Below are 14,346 nucleotides of genomic sequence, written 5' to 3' on the forward strand. Positions count from 1 at the left end.
ATGTCCGCAGTCTTAAACATGACCATGTAGAGAATATAACCTAACATGCAAATAATGTGCAGATGATGATGAGGATACGAATAATAACTGAGTATTTCACTCTGCTGTGTAACAGTGTTACAAACAAATGAGATAACTAACTGATGTTGTTTAAAGGGTACGAGCATACTGTAAGTAAAGTATGACAGTAGCTATTGTTTGCAGTCTTTTCCTTTTTTATATTGTCTTGGCAGAGCTGGAAATGTAACAAAATGTAAAATATGTTAAATATTTCGATATTTATTGTTTTTATTCATATTTCACTTGTCTGCTAGTTATGTGTATTAGCCTGCAGACTAACAGACTAGCAAACTTTCCACAGTACTCAGCAGATTTGGCAAACTAAAGTTTTTATGGAAAAGCCTTCACTCAGGGCAATGCTTGATAGTGGCAAAAATAGGAAAATACAAATAGGAATATCTCTTTAAAGGAGGAAGGTGTGTGTGTGTGTGTTGGAAAGTGGAGTGTGCCAGAGTGGAGGTGCTCGTGTGCGTTCCCTCAAGACTGGAGCACTGGATCCGTGTGGCGTAGGTCTCACGCTCGCCCGGCCGACGCGTCTGAATCCGACTGAACCTGAAACTGAAACCAGAAAAGGAAAGCCAACATGGCTGGTCAGTGCGGGTGTCCGCATGGGAAACGGAGCTCGGGGAATATGGCCAGTGAAACACTAGCTCCACGGCTTGCTGTCGTCAGCGTTCTCGCGCGGCGCACACACCCGCTCCTGTCTGCCGTAGGGTCGGCGTTACAAACTTCGTCCCTCTGTGGCCAGTCCAGCTAAGTCTGCCCTGAGATGCAGAAGACAACGCCTCGCTCTGAGCATTGCGTCATTCTCCGCACGGTGCGCTGCTGTCCTTGAGAGCCCAGATGTCAGGCCGTCGGTTAAATCAAGTGGCACCATCTGTGACAACTCCAAAGTCAATTATGCGGTGTAATGTCCGGGCGGGTGCGGGAGCTGCAATAAAAACTGCCCACTGCAGCTGAGAGTAACCCTGAGAGCTGCATCCACACCCATAATCCTATCCTTCCCCTCTTCCACACATGGCGCTCGGGCAGGGGCTGGGCCCTGGTTCAGTGTCAGGCCCTCAGTGTGGTCTGGGCTGTAGGGACCCGGAGGGACCCGCGTTATCCTCAGAGCGGACTGGCTCCTCCTCTTTTGCTCATAAAAATGGATGCGGAGTTTATTTCTGACCATCAGCTGAGGGATGAGAGGCTGAGCTGCACACGTCATGACTGTTCACAGAACCATGAAGGTCAGTAAGTGTCTTCTTCTCTCTCTCTCTCTCTCTCTCTCTCTCTCTCTCTCTCTCTCTCTCCCCCCTCACTCTCTCTCTCTTCCTCTCTTTGTCTCTTTCTCTCTCTCTCTCTCTCTCTCTCTCTCCAATCCCACTTTACCTCCCTCCCTCTCCATGAAAAGCAATACAAACCATTTTGTTTATGAAAGAATCTTGTTTATCACCTTGTAGCATGTTTATTGTTTGTTTGTTTGCAATAGAATATCTATCGGCAACCTCTGACCTCATGACGGTGGTGAATGTGGCCCTCAAGGTTTCACTGCGTCAGGGAGGAATGAGGAGGGACAGTCTAGGGAGGAGTGATGTGAGGAAACACACTTCCTGGAGCGCCCATCATCATCACGTTCGTGCACACACCGTCAGGGGAGCATGTCGTGATTTCAGGTTTTTCAATTCCACAGTTTTGTGTGAGGTGTTCCCCCTCCAGGGCTCAGAGGATCTGCCTGGCTGCAGCGTGATGAAAATGTCCAGAGCCTTGACAAAGAGCAGCGTGATGGAGTAGACGCCCTGAGTGGGCCTTACGGGGCCGTGTTCAGGCATAAACAAACGCACAGACAGCCTGTAGCCCTCTGTGTACGAGCTGAAGTCCCTTCGCCAGACAGCAGGCTGATTTGGCTGCACGGCTCTGCGACTGGGACCGCGGCTCCGTATGGGTGGGAAAAAAGAACACTTTTCCTGCTGGGTTTCGCTTTCTCCATGCCCAGTATCCTGTCCCGCTGTTTTAAGGTTGTTTGGTAATGCTCAGGGCTGTCGCCTGGCTTGCTGTGGTATTATGTCAGCAGCTCAGTGTCTCAAATCCCCTCTGTCTGCTGTAAACCCTGAGCAAACAGAACCTTTCCCTGAGTGCGAGCAATGCTCGGCTTGTGTGAGCTCAAGGAGTTGCCGGGGGAAGTCTTTAGCCCCCTGCTCCAGGCTGCACCAGGGATAATACGCCAAATGACTTTTATGTGCACTCTCTCTCTTTTGCCATGGCGCCCTTCGCGTAGGGCCATTAAGCTATCAGGGAGGAGGCCAGTACAGAGGGAAACACTGTCCAGATCCAGCGGATTCCAGGCGGCCGGGGGAGGGCGGCAGCAGGATGCCCCGGCGGGGTGATGAGCGACAGGCACGGACAGCGAGCCCGTCGGCCCGCAGGCCCAGAGGAATGCAGGAGCAGGACGCAGCCGCGTGGAGCTCCGGCAGGCTCCGCCCCCCCTGCCTAATTACAACCAGAGAGACAGGCTCGTGACTGATAACACGGCCTCTGCACCCAAACTACAAAGTGATGCTGGAAATGTTTGTCACAACAGAGTTAGTTATTTATATAACCCATGCAGCACACCAAGGTTGTTGTGGGCTTTTTGTTACGGTTTGTATTGTGTTGAATGGTGAGTTTGTGTTGTGCTGAGGTATAGAATTACAGACCCACACCATTCAGACACAAAGCCTGAGTATTGCTCTCTCGAGTGAAAGAAACAAAGTCGAATGTGGAAAAACAGGCCCTGAGTAAGAGAATGGTAATTACAGTGAGTATTCTCCTTTTGTCCTGCTCATTGTAAGACCTGTATTTTTCAGCAAGGTTAAGCCGCGCGTCTGAACCATCTCTCTCTCTTCAGCGTGGCAGTGTTTGGCTCCGCAGTTTCTTGTGGCCTTCGCGCATCATTCGTTTGCTGTTCCTAGACACAGAGGTGCTCTGGCACGTGATGTTAGTTTATTTCCAGGGACGTGTGACTAAACAGTGTCCAAGCCAGCATCCTTTACCTCTGTGTTCCTGCCACACAGCAGGGGGGACGCAGAAGGGCTCTGTCTGGGCACTCTTTTTCTCTCACGTCCCACTATTTCAGTTCAGGCCTCTTCTTGTCTTATTTCTGAGCACTTTTGGTTCTGTGTGCAGATTCCAGCAGTAGACGTAGTTTCATTTAGTGCTTCTCTCTTCTTCTCTCCCTCTGTCTCTCACACACACTCACACTCACACACACTCACACACACACACTCACACACACACACTCACACACTCACGCACACACTCACACACACACACTCACACACACACACTCACACACACACACTCACACTCGCCATACTCCTTGTTTTTGCTGTGCTCATTAAGGAAATTTTGACTTCGTCCTTGTACCTTTTTTTTCTCGTCATAGTGCAGGAAGAAGAAACATTCAATAATTATTGATCAGTGGACGTATAACTTTTACTGCGGCCCCTATTTAATCACAAAAAGCTGATTTATTGTTGCCTTCTCCGACAGTCCCATTAAATTGCTGTCTAGCTAATCAAGTCCATTCACTCTCTTGGAGGGCTAATCTTTTACAGGGCTAGCAGAACAAATCCCCGTGGTAACAGAAGGCCCTGCCTCAACCTCATAAACAACCAGCAACGTTCAGAAGAGTTTCTGATTCCCCCAACAAATCCAGGAGGTGATTCGTCTTCGTGATAAATGCCTTTGGCGCGCCTGCAAGAATGATTTCCATAATCGCGTCATAGCATTAGCAGTACTGAGTCAGTACTCATTGCGTGAGTCTGTGTGTGTGTGTGTGCGTGTGTGTGTGTGCGTGTGTGTGCCCCATTCCTGTGTGGTACTTGTGTTTGATGTGTGGTTGAGGTGTGGTTGATTGCTGTCGTGGCTGTCCTTTGGCCTTGAATATCAGTGCAGTTTGAGGCCGTGCTTAGATCACCGTGTTTCTGACTTACCGTTTGGTCAGTGTGCTGTTTACATTCTGATAAGACCCAGTGCAGCAAATACTGGGACTGAGTTCGGTTGGAGGCATTTCTAGGTCATGGACATTCCTCCAGAGATGGGACTCGGTTATCTGGGCATTTCGGTTGGAGGCATTGCAGGAAAGCATGTTTACAAAGTCAGATTAAAAACAAGAGGCCCTGAGCTTGTACCTCTAGTTGGTTGCCAGGTTCAAATATTTTTTTGTGTCCATGCAATATATGAGCAGAGGCAGCAGTGCTGGCTATTATCATAACAGACATCTGTTTGAAGTCAAATAGATTGAGCCCAGCACTGCGGCAGAGCGCTCTGAACCAAGCCATAATGAAACTTTACCATTCAAGCCTTTGTTTTTCATCTCTCTGGGCATATTTGTGAGAAGACCTGGATTTATGTGTTTTTCATTGGGGGGGCTCCATCCACTAAATGAAGCAGGAACCCAGCAGAGATGATGTGGAAATGGCAGAGGTGTTGCGTGCTCCATGCTTTTTATGACCACATGGCTGATTCGGTCTAGTTTTACACACAGGGGCCCTGGTGTGCCGGCATCGCAACCTTTCTCTGGGTGGGTCTGGACATGGGGAAATTGCTGGCATTAAATGCATCCTCTGTGGAAGTGAAAAGTAAAGTTAAAAAAACGAAACGTCTTGGCTTCCTTGTTGAAAGTTTCTAGCCTTGCGAATGATGGTATACCTTAGAATTGGATGAGAACGGGAGGTGAAATTGTGTGTAGCCATAAATGCCACTGGACTGTGGAGAGACTAACTGGGCTTTCTTTTTATGACAAAGGGTCTCTTGTATAGGGACAATATCATCTCCTGGTGATGGTGTGCTCTCGGAGAGCTTGCCGCCTGTCTGATATGCCCATGATTCTAATATGCGGTTTATATGTCAGCCCTGTGGAGATGGTTATTAAAGTTATATGTATCACGAGCTCATTCTCGTTGCCCGTGGCTGTGTGTATATTGCATTGTTATTAAATTTTGTGTGGGATCTACTTCGCTGGGGTTCGGCGCTGCACGGGCTTGCACTGTTGCCTCGTGATCGATGCTTGTTATAGGAAGAGCTATTGATTTCCTGCTCATTGGCATGAGATATACAGGTGATTGTTCTTCTCCCCTGCCTCGGACAGCAGCATCGCAGCGGCTCACGGCACTCACACGACAGAAACATGCTACTGGGGTTTGCTTTTCTCATTCTCGTAAAACACTGCAAGTCCTTTAATGAATAGTCTTCACTTAACATTCCGTATATGATATGAAACGTTGTGTCCTTCACTACAAACTTGAATATTAATACGGTGCTGGATAAAAGACTAATACTACTGTACATCTCTGAGTATATGGCGATTCCATGAGGTCTCCCATAATTTACTTTACCAACACTGATTATGTCCAGGTGACATTTTTCCTGGGTTTGCTCCTAAATTTGCCAATCAAACAAACAAACCAATAAACAATCAAATAAAATGCTATGAAATAATGCCGTAATACGGTTGCTCTTGAGGAAGAACTCTTTACTTTTCATTCTGGATTTTCTCCATTGGATGTGGAGAAGGCTTTAATAGTTCCCTTTCCGAGCACATAGCACTTCTGGGCATTTTACGGCAATTGTCAGGCACGTGCCAGAGCTCCTGTATTCTGGTGCTCTTGGACCAGGCGCCAGCTGTGAGCCGCCTCGTATTGATCTCACTCCAGCATTCTGACCACAACGTGAGTGTGTGTCAGCATTATGAGTCATCTCATTTCCCGCAAGCAGGCCCACCACACGCACGGCTACGCTTAGAAGTCCGTGCCTCTGAGAAGGTGTTTAAAGTCTGTTATATGCTGGGGTGTCACTGATGTGCTATGGCTGAGCAGTAACCTTCCTGGAAAAGCTATTTCTTTCAAAGTATCACTGAAAGACTCCACCTTTCATTTACATAGACTGGCCCGCAATGAAAAGCCTGCCAATCTTGCTATTGGCACGTGCGAGTGCGCTAGCAGGAAATCCTTGTCCACTCCGTTAAAGTGGGACAAATGTTTGTCATCATTACTGATAACTGTACAGCTGTGATTTATTTCAGAAGTGACACGTGGTGCTTTATGGGTTTAACCGCGGCTGGATTCACAGTGAACAAAGCCAGACCGTACAAACGAGGAGTTCCACCACGCTAGTAGTAGTTAGTAGAGGTGGGCCGTGGCATCAAACAATACTGAAGTCAAAGTGTTTTATCAATGAATAGCTCAAATACAAGTTATAGTAGCTCACCAAAACCAACCAAGTAAGAGGAGGAGAAAGTTTGATTTAGGTTTATGTATAAAATTGCTGTGCATTAAACAGCAGTTTTAGTCAAACAATCCCTTTTAAAACACTGGCCCTTTAACTGAAGAGGAGACAGAATTGGTTGGTGGTGAAAATATCTCGCAGACGTCATAGTCTTGCAGAACACACATCTATTACACAGATGTGACAGTGATAATTGCGGTGGTACTTCACGGAGGTCCGTTGCGTGCTAGGACCTGTACTGTCAATTCCAAAAATAGAACCTCTAGGCACTGTGCTTTCTGGGTCATCCACGATAGCTTGGCTATGTAATTGGCTCTAAGTGAACTAATTTTCTAATAGCTCTCTTTAGAAAGACATTTGTTGTTATCGGTTCAACAGAAGGTCTGATGAGAATGAGGAGTGAACTCAAATGCACTTCGGCTGAACCAGTGTCTTACTCTTCTGAGTTTTCCCAGTGCCCTGTTGAAGGACTGAGATAGATACAGATCTCGGAGCTCTTCGCAGGGAACTCTCGTCAGCTCCTTTCAAGATTTCGCTGAAATTTCTGCGTTCGGGCAGGTCTGACCGGACAGACAAGCATTCCTGGCCCGACACGGGGCGTTTGGTCCCCAGTGCGTGGTCGCAATGCCGCTGGCCTTCAGCGCAAATGAGATGACAGAATCCTGGCAAGATCACTGTGGAGAGAGGCCACCTTGACAGTGGCTAAAGAATGACCGAGGTGTTGCAGCCTGAATAATCCAACCACAGGAAGTTCAGATGCCTACATACGGGGTGTGAGGGATGACCTGGAGACACTCTCCCACTCTTTCATTTTATTAAAAATATCAATAACAAAAACAACGCAAGTGACTTTACAAGCATTCTAATCACTAACGTGATATGATCGGCATACAATCAATCCAACCTGACAAAAGTTATTCATTTATTTTTCACTTTGCCTCCTGTCTGGACTCCGGACAGAGTGAGCTGGCCTGTTGTTCAAATGTTACAGATACTGCTGTAGACATTTATACAAATACATAATAATCATCTACAGGACTTTTGAGGGTACGTCACCACACTGGTGATTAAGCATTTTTGTCCTTACCTATTTTCCGAGACCATCTTGCGAACCTTTGCAGGTCCCTTTCTTTAAAACATGATGTAAACTCACTGTCCTGCACTGATGAATAATTCTTGCGCAGTGAGAGTGTGAGCTGTTGACCCGCTTTTTAATGGGGATGTCCACCGGCTGGGGGATAACAGAACGTAGGACTGGCTGATATCACACCGCGTCCGCACCGCCTTGCCCCGGCCAGCTACAGGAAATGTGAGCGCTCACCAACGGCGCAGGAAAGCGTTTCTGTTCTAGCTCTGCACACCTCGATCTCCAGCCCTACCTCATTCAGTGCAGGTGTAAAATGACCTTGATGCATATATTTACTGTCCTAGAATTGTCAGAGTAAAAGTTATCCGACCTTCGCAATGTTGTTTAAAATCCCAACAAGCGAATGGGCTTATGGATGGATTCTGTAGATGAATCTGAATTCTGTAGATGACAACTTTCTTGCTGAGTTTTTTTTTGGGTTTTTTTCCTGAGGGATTACTAAACCTTAAACCCATCGGATCTATACAGTAAATATAAAAAGATTATTGAAGAATGAATTCAGTGACATCCAGTCCCATGCTGCTCTAAGTATGTTCTACCAGTTATGCAGTTGGTTGCACAGAGATGCACTGTGCCTACATGCATGATGCATGACTCCCTCTCCCACTGCTCAGACACAGAGGAGAGTTCGGAGCACCAGCGAGCCGTAGTGGAGCCATTCTGAAGAAATGAGCGAATGGACCGCATCGTAAAAGAGAGAACAGTGAATAATGCTTGCTATACAATTAACCATTGAATATGTCATACTCTGCAGCCCTGGAGCATTGTGTGTGTGTGTGTGTGTGTGTGTGTAACTGGGTTGTTGTAAGTGGCCGGGAGTGGCCTATGTAATTGAAAATCATTCAGACAGATGTATACTTCAACCTTGGAACACTGATGTCTTAGGCACTAATTGAAGGCTTTGCATGCACCAGCAACAGAAGTGTGTGTGTGTGTGTGTGTGTGTGTGTGTGTGTGTGTGTGTGTGTGTGTGTGTGTGTGTGTGTGTGTGTGTGTGTGTGTGTGTGTGTGCGCGCGCGTGCGGGGGTGTGTGTGCGCGCGCGTGCGGGGGTGTGTGTGTGTGTGCGCGCGTACGCACACGTGTGAAAGAGAGAGAGAGAGAGAGAGAGAGAGAGAGAGAGAGAGAGAGAGAGAGAGAGAGAGAGAGAGAGAAAAATGTGCTTTACTTCTTTTTTTTCTTGGTCTGTTTATGGTTATTAGCTACAGGTCTACACTCTAGCAAACATAAAAATCTTAAACCATAAAAATCTGAAATCCCTGGAAAGGTCCAAGTATACAGACAGATGTGTAGATACTTGGTATGGAGTGTAATCACCGTAAAAATGAACTCCGTGGCTTTGTTGCTGAAATGAAAGACTATGAATCTTGTAAAAGTGCTGCAGTTACTGTGAAACTACTGTAGTCCAGAACGTTGTCCAACACACCAATGTCCTTTTCAAGGTCTGATGTCCAACAACTTGAACAGCACACAGTTCCTACATGTCCACAACATGGATCTCCCAGACTAGCGTGGTGTCTGTGCCTCTGTGGATTACGTTAATCTCTGATGGATGACTGATTGGGAACTCAATTAAAGACAAATTATTGGGAATGACAGACACTGGGAAACCTAATGGGTGATTAAATTATCCAAAGTACCAGAAGGGGAAAAGCCCTTCCTTGGAGCCGTCCCTCCCACCAGGACCTCCTGGAGATCCCAAACAACTCCTCTCTGTCTCTGATGAGCTCTCTGTCTCCCATTCATGTCTGAACAGCATGAGTTCAATTTTTTAAATTCAGTTAACAGTGTTAACAGTAGGGTTTTGCCATGTGATGTCATGCAGGACTAAGGTATTTATCCTTTTTTAACTAATAAAACTAGTAACCTCATGAAAAGTCTTAAATAATTTAAAGTTTGTTTTAGTGTCATCATTGTATTTTCCAATAAATATTGAATTGTTATACATAAATATAGAGAATTCCCTACTGTATCTAGAGGCAGGTCTCTGTGTTTCTGAGCAGGAAGTGGAGAGACTTCATCATGCAGGCCAGTTTTTCCATGAAAGGCATCAATATTCCATCAAGGTACCAGCGTGTGTGTGTGTGTGTGTGTGTGTGTGTGTGTGTGTGTGTGTGTGTGTGTGTGGTTTGTCTGCAGATTTGGGGATATTTGTTGCACGTATGTCAGCAGCAGCTGGTCTGTCATCTCAGAGCTAGAATAGGTGCAGTAATGAGACACAGACACAGTGAGAATATATGTGCATAAATATTGGCATTTGAGGAAATCTCATTCATATAACACGGCTCGCTGAATCCGACCTGTGCCACGCAGGCCTGGAAGCTATTGCGGATTTAATGTGGGATTTGGATGGAGTGTCGCGCAGACCTGAGCGCAAAAGCTGAATTGGAAGCATTTATCTTCTTTTCTATTGGTCAGCAAGTGAGGAGGGAGAAAGGAAAAAAAACCTGGCTGCTGATTGGGAGGAAGCTGTTGTTGAACGGATCTATTTCAGTCAGCCATCACACACCTGCCGCAGTTCCTCCGAGGGTGGTGCAGGGTACAGAATGCAGCTTACTCTATCTGTTGATCTGGAGTGTGTTTGACACAACCAACCACATACAGCTTTTCCTGCTTCTGTTTTCTCACCCAAAGTGTGTTTAACCTTGTGAGAACCTACATCCCGCTACACACACATTTTGGAATTTGCCGTCACTGGAGGTTAACATGTACGCAACATTTAAAAAATTATGGTAGCTATAGGTTTCTGCTGTACAAAGAAATATTCCGGTTGAGTATTTTTTGTTTGTTTGTTTTTAGGACTTGATTTTCCCTGTCTGTCCTCATCTTTCTGCATGGCATGAACAGACAGCAGCCGCTGAAACAGGATGCCTGTTTTTGTGTTGTCAGTGGAACTAGTGGCCGAGATGGAGCAGATGCAGTTTTACTGCCGCTCTGATGTTCTCAAATCTTCTAGAACACACGCAGTGTTCACGCCACGCTCCGACATACACAGGCTCCATTCCTCTGAGCTGGGAGCTTGCCTTTTATTGATAAACCTCCAGGAATTTGCCTGTGCCTGCTCAGCCGTTAACCCCTAGGCGAAACCCACGCGGATTCCTCCACACTGTGGGTGGGTTTCACACTAGTGTCTCTGTGTTTCCCTCCAGACGTCGTCAACGCTTCGCTGGTACTCCTCTCATTATTCCGGCTTCGGGCTGGGTCCTGTAACGCTCTAATCGTGCTTGGAGCGTCTCGGGCCCCTTGCCTTGCTGTGTGCTGCATGTGCTGCGCAGTGGGAGTTAAGGTAAGGCTGGCAGGCGGTACCATGATGCCTCTCACCGTATGGGGCTGCATGCATCCCTGTCATTGATCACCACTTGTTAGTGCCATTTGTCACACGCAATCCTGACAGATGAATTGTCCTTTTGGAAACGGAATCTATCGCTCATCAATGCATCAGTGGTCCCCCTCTCTCCTCAACAACCATCAATCACTGGGAATCAGAGAAAATCACCACCACTTGATATTGTGGGAATTCAATCATTTTCCCTAAACAACAGTGTAAACAGTCGATTGAATTTTAAGCAACGACTACATGTGGCTTTTCTAGTAGCTTGTCACTGATTGCAAAAAAGAGTGGAGACATGATGCTCGAATGGATTTCCTTAAAGTGAAAGGAGGATAGAAATCTCTACTCTGTTAATTAGATTATTGTGCAATCCTTTTTCATCTGCACTTAGCTCCGAATCCCGCTAAGATCGTTAACAAAAGTGTTCTTGTGTAAGAAAAGTAAACCAGCCTGTGTGGCGTCTGTGTGCACTGTGCTGTCTTCCTGCCCCTTTCGTGTGTCAGCTTGTAAATGTGGCTAATTTTAGAGATCCTGACATGTAACACGGTGACCTGGATGAAGTTGGAATAGACACTGTGGCTCAGATGCAGAGAAGTCACTGTTCACACAGACACAGATGTTCCTGCAGGGCGTAGATTAATTTGAAACTTTGTCCACATAAGTAACAATTTACAGTACAGAACTGCTTATTAATTAATAAATTAACATGATGCGATAAACAAGGAATGAATATCAGAATTCTCCACATACTGTTTTTAAATGTCATGACTGAAGGCTTTTACGGTTGCTGTCTTTCTATCCACTCTCTCTTTGTCTCCAAACCCCTCTACTACCACACACGCACACACACAATCTGACTGATGTGGTTAAACCAAACCTCTTCCTAACAGTAATAGGGTAGTAGTTAGCCACTTCTGGCTTTAATCCACGCTGTAAAGTCCCCTCATCTGCCCCTTACAACTTCAGATGAGCCTGCCCCTCTGCTCTCCCAGCATGCCACACCACCCTCTCCCTAAGCACTCTGGGTAAGAACTGTGCTAAGTCTTGCTCCACATTTGCTATCAGAGACGCTGCACAGCAGCAAGGTTATAACATTTAAAAAATTATGTCTTAATTAAATGTTTAAATGTGAATTTGTATGTTTGTTGTAAATGTATACGTGATATATAATGTTTTACAGTGGAAAAAATAAAAGTCTTCAGATCTAAGTTTTTGGCTCGTATGACCTGAGCTAGACCGGGTTACTTTTGACTTCAAAATCTAAATACATCATGGGTGACCTTTTTTTGTGCCTGACGACCTCGTCAGGCCACCCGGTATGGCATTCCCGCACGGCTCTGCGAGTTCATGTTCCTCTCAGTGCCTCTGTCACACAGTCCCGGCTGGATTAGCAGCCAGCACGGACGTGACTGGACGCAGTGGGAAAAAGGAGGAGAGGCCAGTCACAGGGCAGCTGCTGTCTGGGATGCAGCTTCCTGTGAGCAGGGCTCCTGCAAGACAGAGCAATGCTCAGCAAGCCTCTCCTCTCTCTCCTCTCTCCCCTCTCTCTCCCTCTCTCTCCTCTCCTCTCTCTCTCCTCTCTCTCCTCTCTCCCCTCTCTCTCCCTCTCTCTCCTCTCCTCTCCTCTCTCTCTCCTCTCTCTCTCTCCCTCTCTCTCCTCTCCTCTCCTCTCTCCTCTCCTCTCTCTCCTCTCCTCTCTCTCTCCTCTTCTCTCTCCCTCTCTCCTCTCTCTCCTCTCTCTCTTCTCTCTCTCCTCTCCTCTCCTCTCCTCTCCTCTCCTCTCCTCTCTCCTCTCCTCTCCTCTCTCTCCTCTCTCCTCTCCTCTCTCTCTCCTCTCTCTCTCTCCTCTCCTCTCCTCTCCTCTCTCCTCTCTCTCTCTCCTCTCCTCTCTCTCCTCTCTCCTCTCCTCTCTCTCTCCTCTCTCCTCTCCTCTCCTCTCCTCTCTCCTCTTCTCTCCTCTCTCCTCTCCTCTCTCTCTCCTCTCTCTCCTCTCCTCTTCTCTCCTCTTCTCTCTCTCTCCTCTCCACTGTGTCTCTTATACGAGAGCAAAGAGTGGGAATAAATGTAGAAGAAACAGAATCCACTACTCTTTACTGATAGCAGACTGATGGCATTGTTATTGTGTGCTGGATAAATATGTGTGACTCCAGCTCTGCACTGTCCTGCGGGGGGCTTCCTCTAAGCCTTCTTCAGCCTCCTCCTTAATGGTCCAATTTTCAGCTGTTAGAGACAGAATTGGAATAATAAACAGCTGAGCCACCCCGCAGTAATCTGGCTGACCTCTCCCTCGTCTCCTCGGAGCAACTGCTGCCGGGCTTGGGTTTCCTCCCAGGCTAATCTCCACTGCTCGGCCTGCCTGCCAGATGAAATCACGTCACCAAACCCCAACGGCCTGCAGCTGATTAGCGCTATGTGCAGACGCTGGCAAACGCCCGGTCCTAGATGGACTTGCGTGGACGTACAGAACCCTGCACAGAAGCTTGATCACACATGACATGACATGAACAGCCCCGCACGTCTGCACACAGCGCTGTGTAGACCTGCACAGATCCGCACAGCAGTATACTCACGCACACGCACGCATAGTCGTGTACCCATGCACGGACATGCACGCCCATACACGCACACGCACGCCCATGCACGCACACGCACAGCCCCACACACACATGCATGCCCACGGACACACTCATTCATGCACAGACACTCCGACACATGTTCACACACACTCACTCACACTTACTCCTGCTCACTCCCACTCATGCAGCTTGCTAGGGTGCATTTTCTGCCAGGAGAATTAAAAACGGCTGCTGAAGTGTGTTTTTCTGCAGAGATTTCCTGCCCTTCCTCTGTGTCCTGACCATGAATGAGAAGAAGGGAAAGGCCAGACACCCCCAAGCGCAGGCAATCAACCTTGCTCCCCAGGGGCTGCATTTGGCAACTATTAACTAATGTGGTAAAAAGCAACAACGAATATTTATCTGCTGATTGCTTGTTATTCTGGCATAAATTCCTTAGTTTCACTCAATTAATTTTTCCTTCTGAAAAATGTATTCAGCACAAGTAGAAGCTTGAATGTTGTGGGTTAAATGTTCTAAGTATCATTCCTCCTCAGATCTATGCAGTGTTGCTGGGGGCTTGTCCTAATTCTGAATCATTTTGGACAGTCAGGGCTTAAGCACGCGGGTGGGCCCTGGTTCCCTTGTGTCTGTCTTCTGTACTGTGTCTTTGGCTGGGAGCACGGTCACGTTGGCGCTGCAGACCATCGTCGGTTGTGCCAATGATCTTGTCCCTGGAAGCTGATGTCCTGTCCAGGACTTTGGTGTCAGTTCTCTAACTCGATTCTCGGGTCTTTTACGTGGCTCCCTGTGTGGCAGCCTACTTTTAAAGTTCTGCTCAATTCAGATCAAGCCGATTATAGTACAAGAACATCTGAGGGGAGTGAGTCTTCAGGAGGGACGTTCATTCCTGCTCCAGAATGGTGTTGTCTAATAATAGACTTCTTATTTTCAGATCAAGTTTGAGGGAGGTGGTGACATTATTTCTCGTGGCTCATGAGCAGTGTGC

General features: G+C 47.0%; 1 protein-coding gene and 1 long non-coding RNA gene across 6 annotated transcripts in view; one reads left to right on the top strand and one right to left on the bottom strand.

Moving 5' to 3' along the window:
- Positions 1–211: 211 nt before the first annotated feature.
- LOC145653508 (uncharacterized) overlaps positions 212–14,346 on the bottom strand; it is a 17,654-nt gene continuing 3,519 nt past the window's right edge. Inside the window, exon 3 of the long non-coding RNA XR_014119755.1 lies at positions 212–618. This is a non-coding gene — a long non-coding RNA (uncharacterized LOC145653508). The remainder of the gene's footprint in view (positions 619–14,346) is intronic.
- Positions 12,888–14,346, top strand: part of fignl2 (fidgetin like 2) — a 19,194-nt gene continuing 17,735 nt past the window's right edge. For 2 of the 5 annotated variants that reach the window (XM_081707046.1, XM_081707047.1), the window contains exon 1: positions 12,888–14,346. This exon is cut by the window's right edge and continues 671 nt beyond it. The gene's annotated coding sequence lies outside the window, so the exon portion shown is untranslated. The other 3 variants (XM_081707043.1, XM_081707044.1, XM_081707045.1) reach the window with 2 other exon arrangements.

This window comes from Electrophorus electricus, chromosome 24 (assembly GCF_041902795.1).
Source record: "Electrophorus electricus isolate QZ-2024a chromosome 24, ASM4190279v1, whole genome shotgun sequence".
Taxonomy (NCBI): domain Eukaryota; kingdom Metazoa; phylum Chordata; class Actinopteri; order Gymnotiformes; family Gymnotidae; genus Electrophorus; species Electrophorus electricus.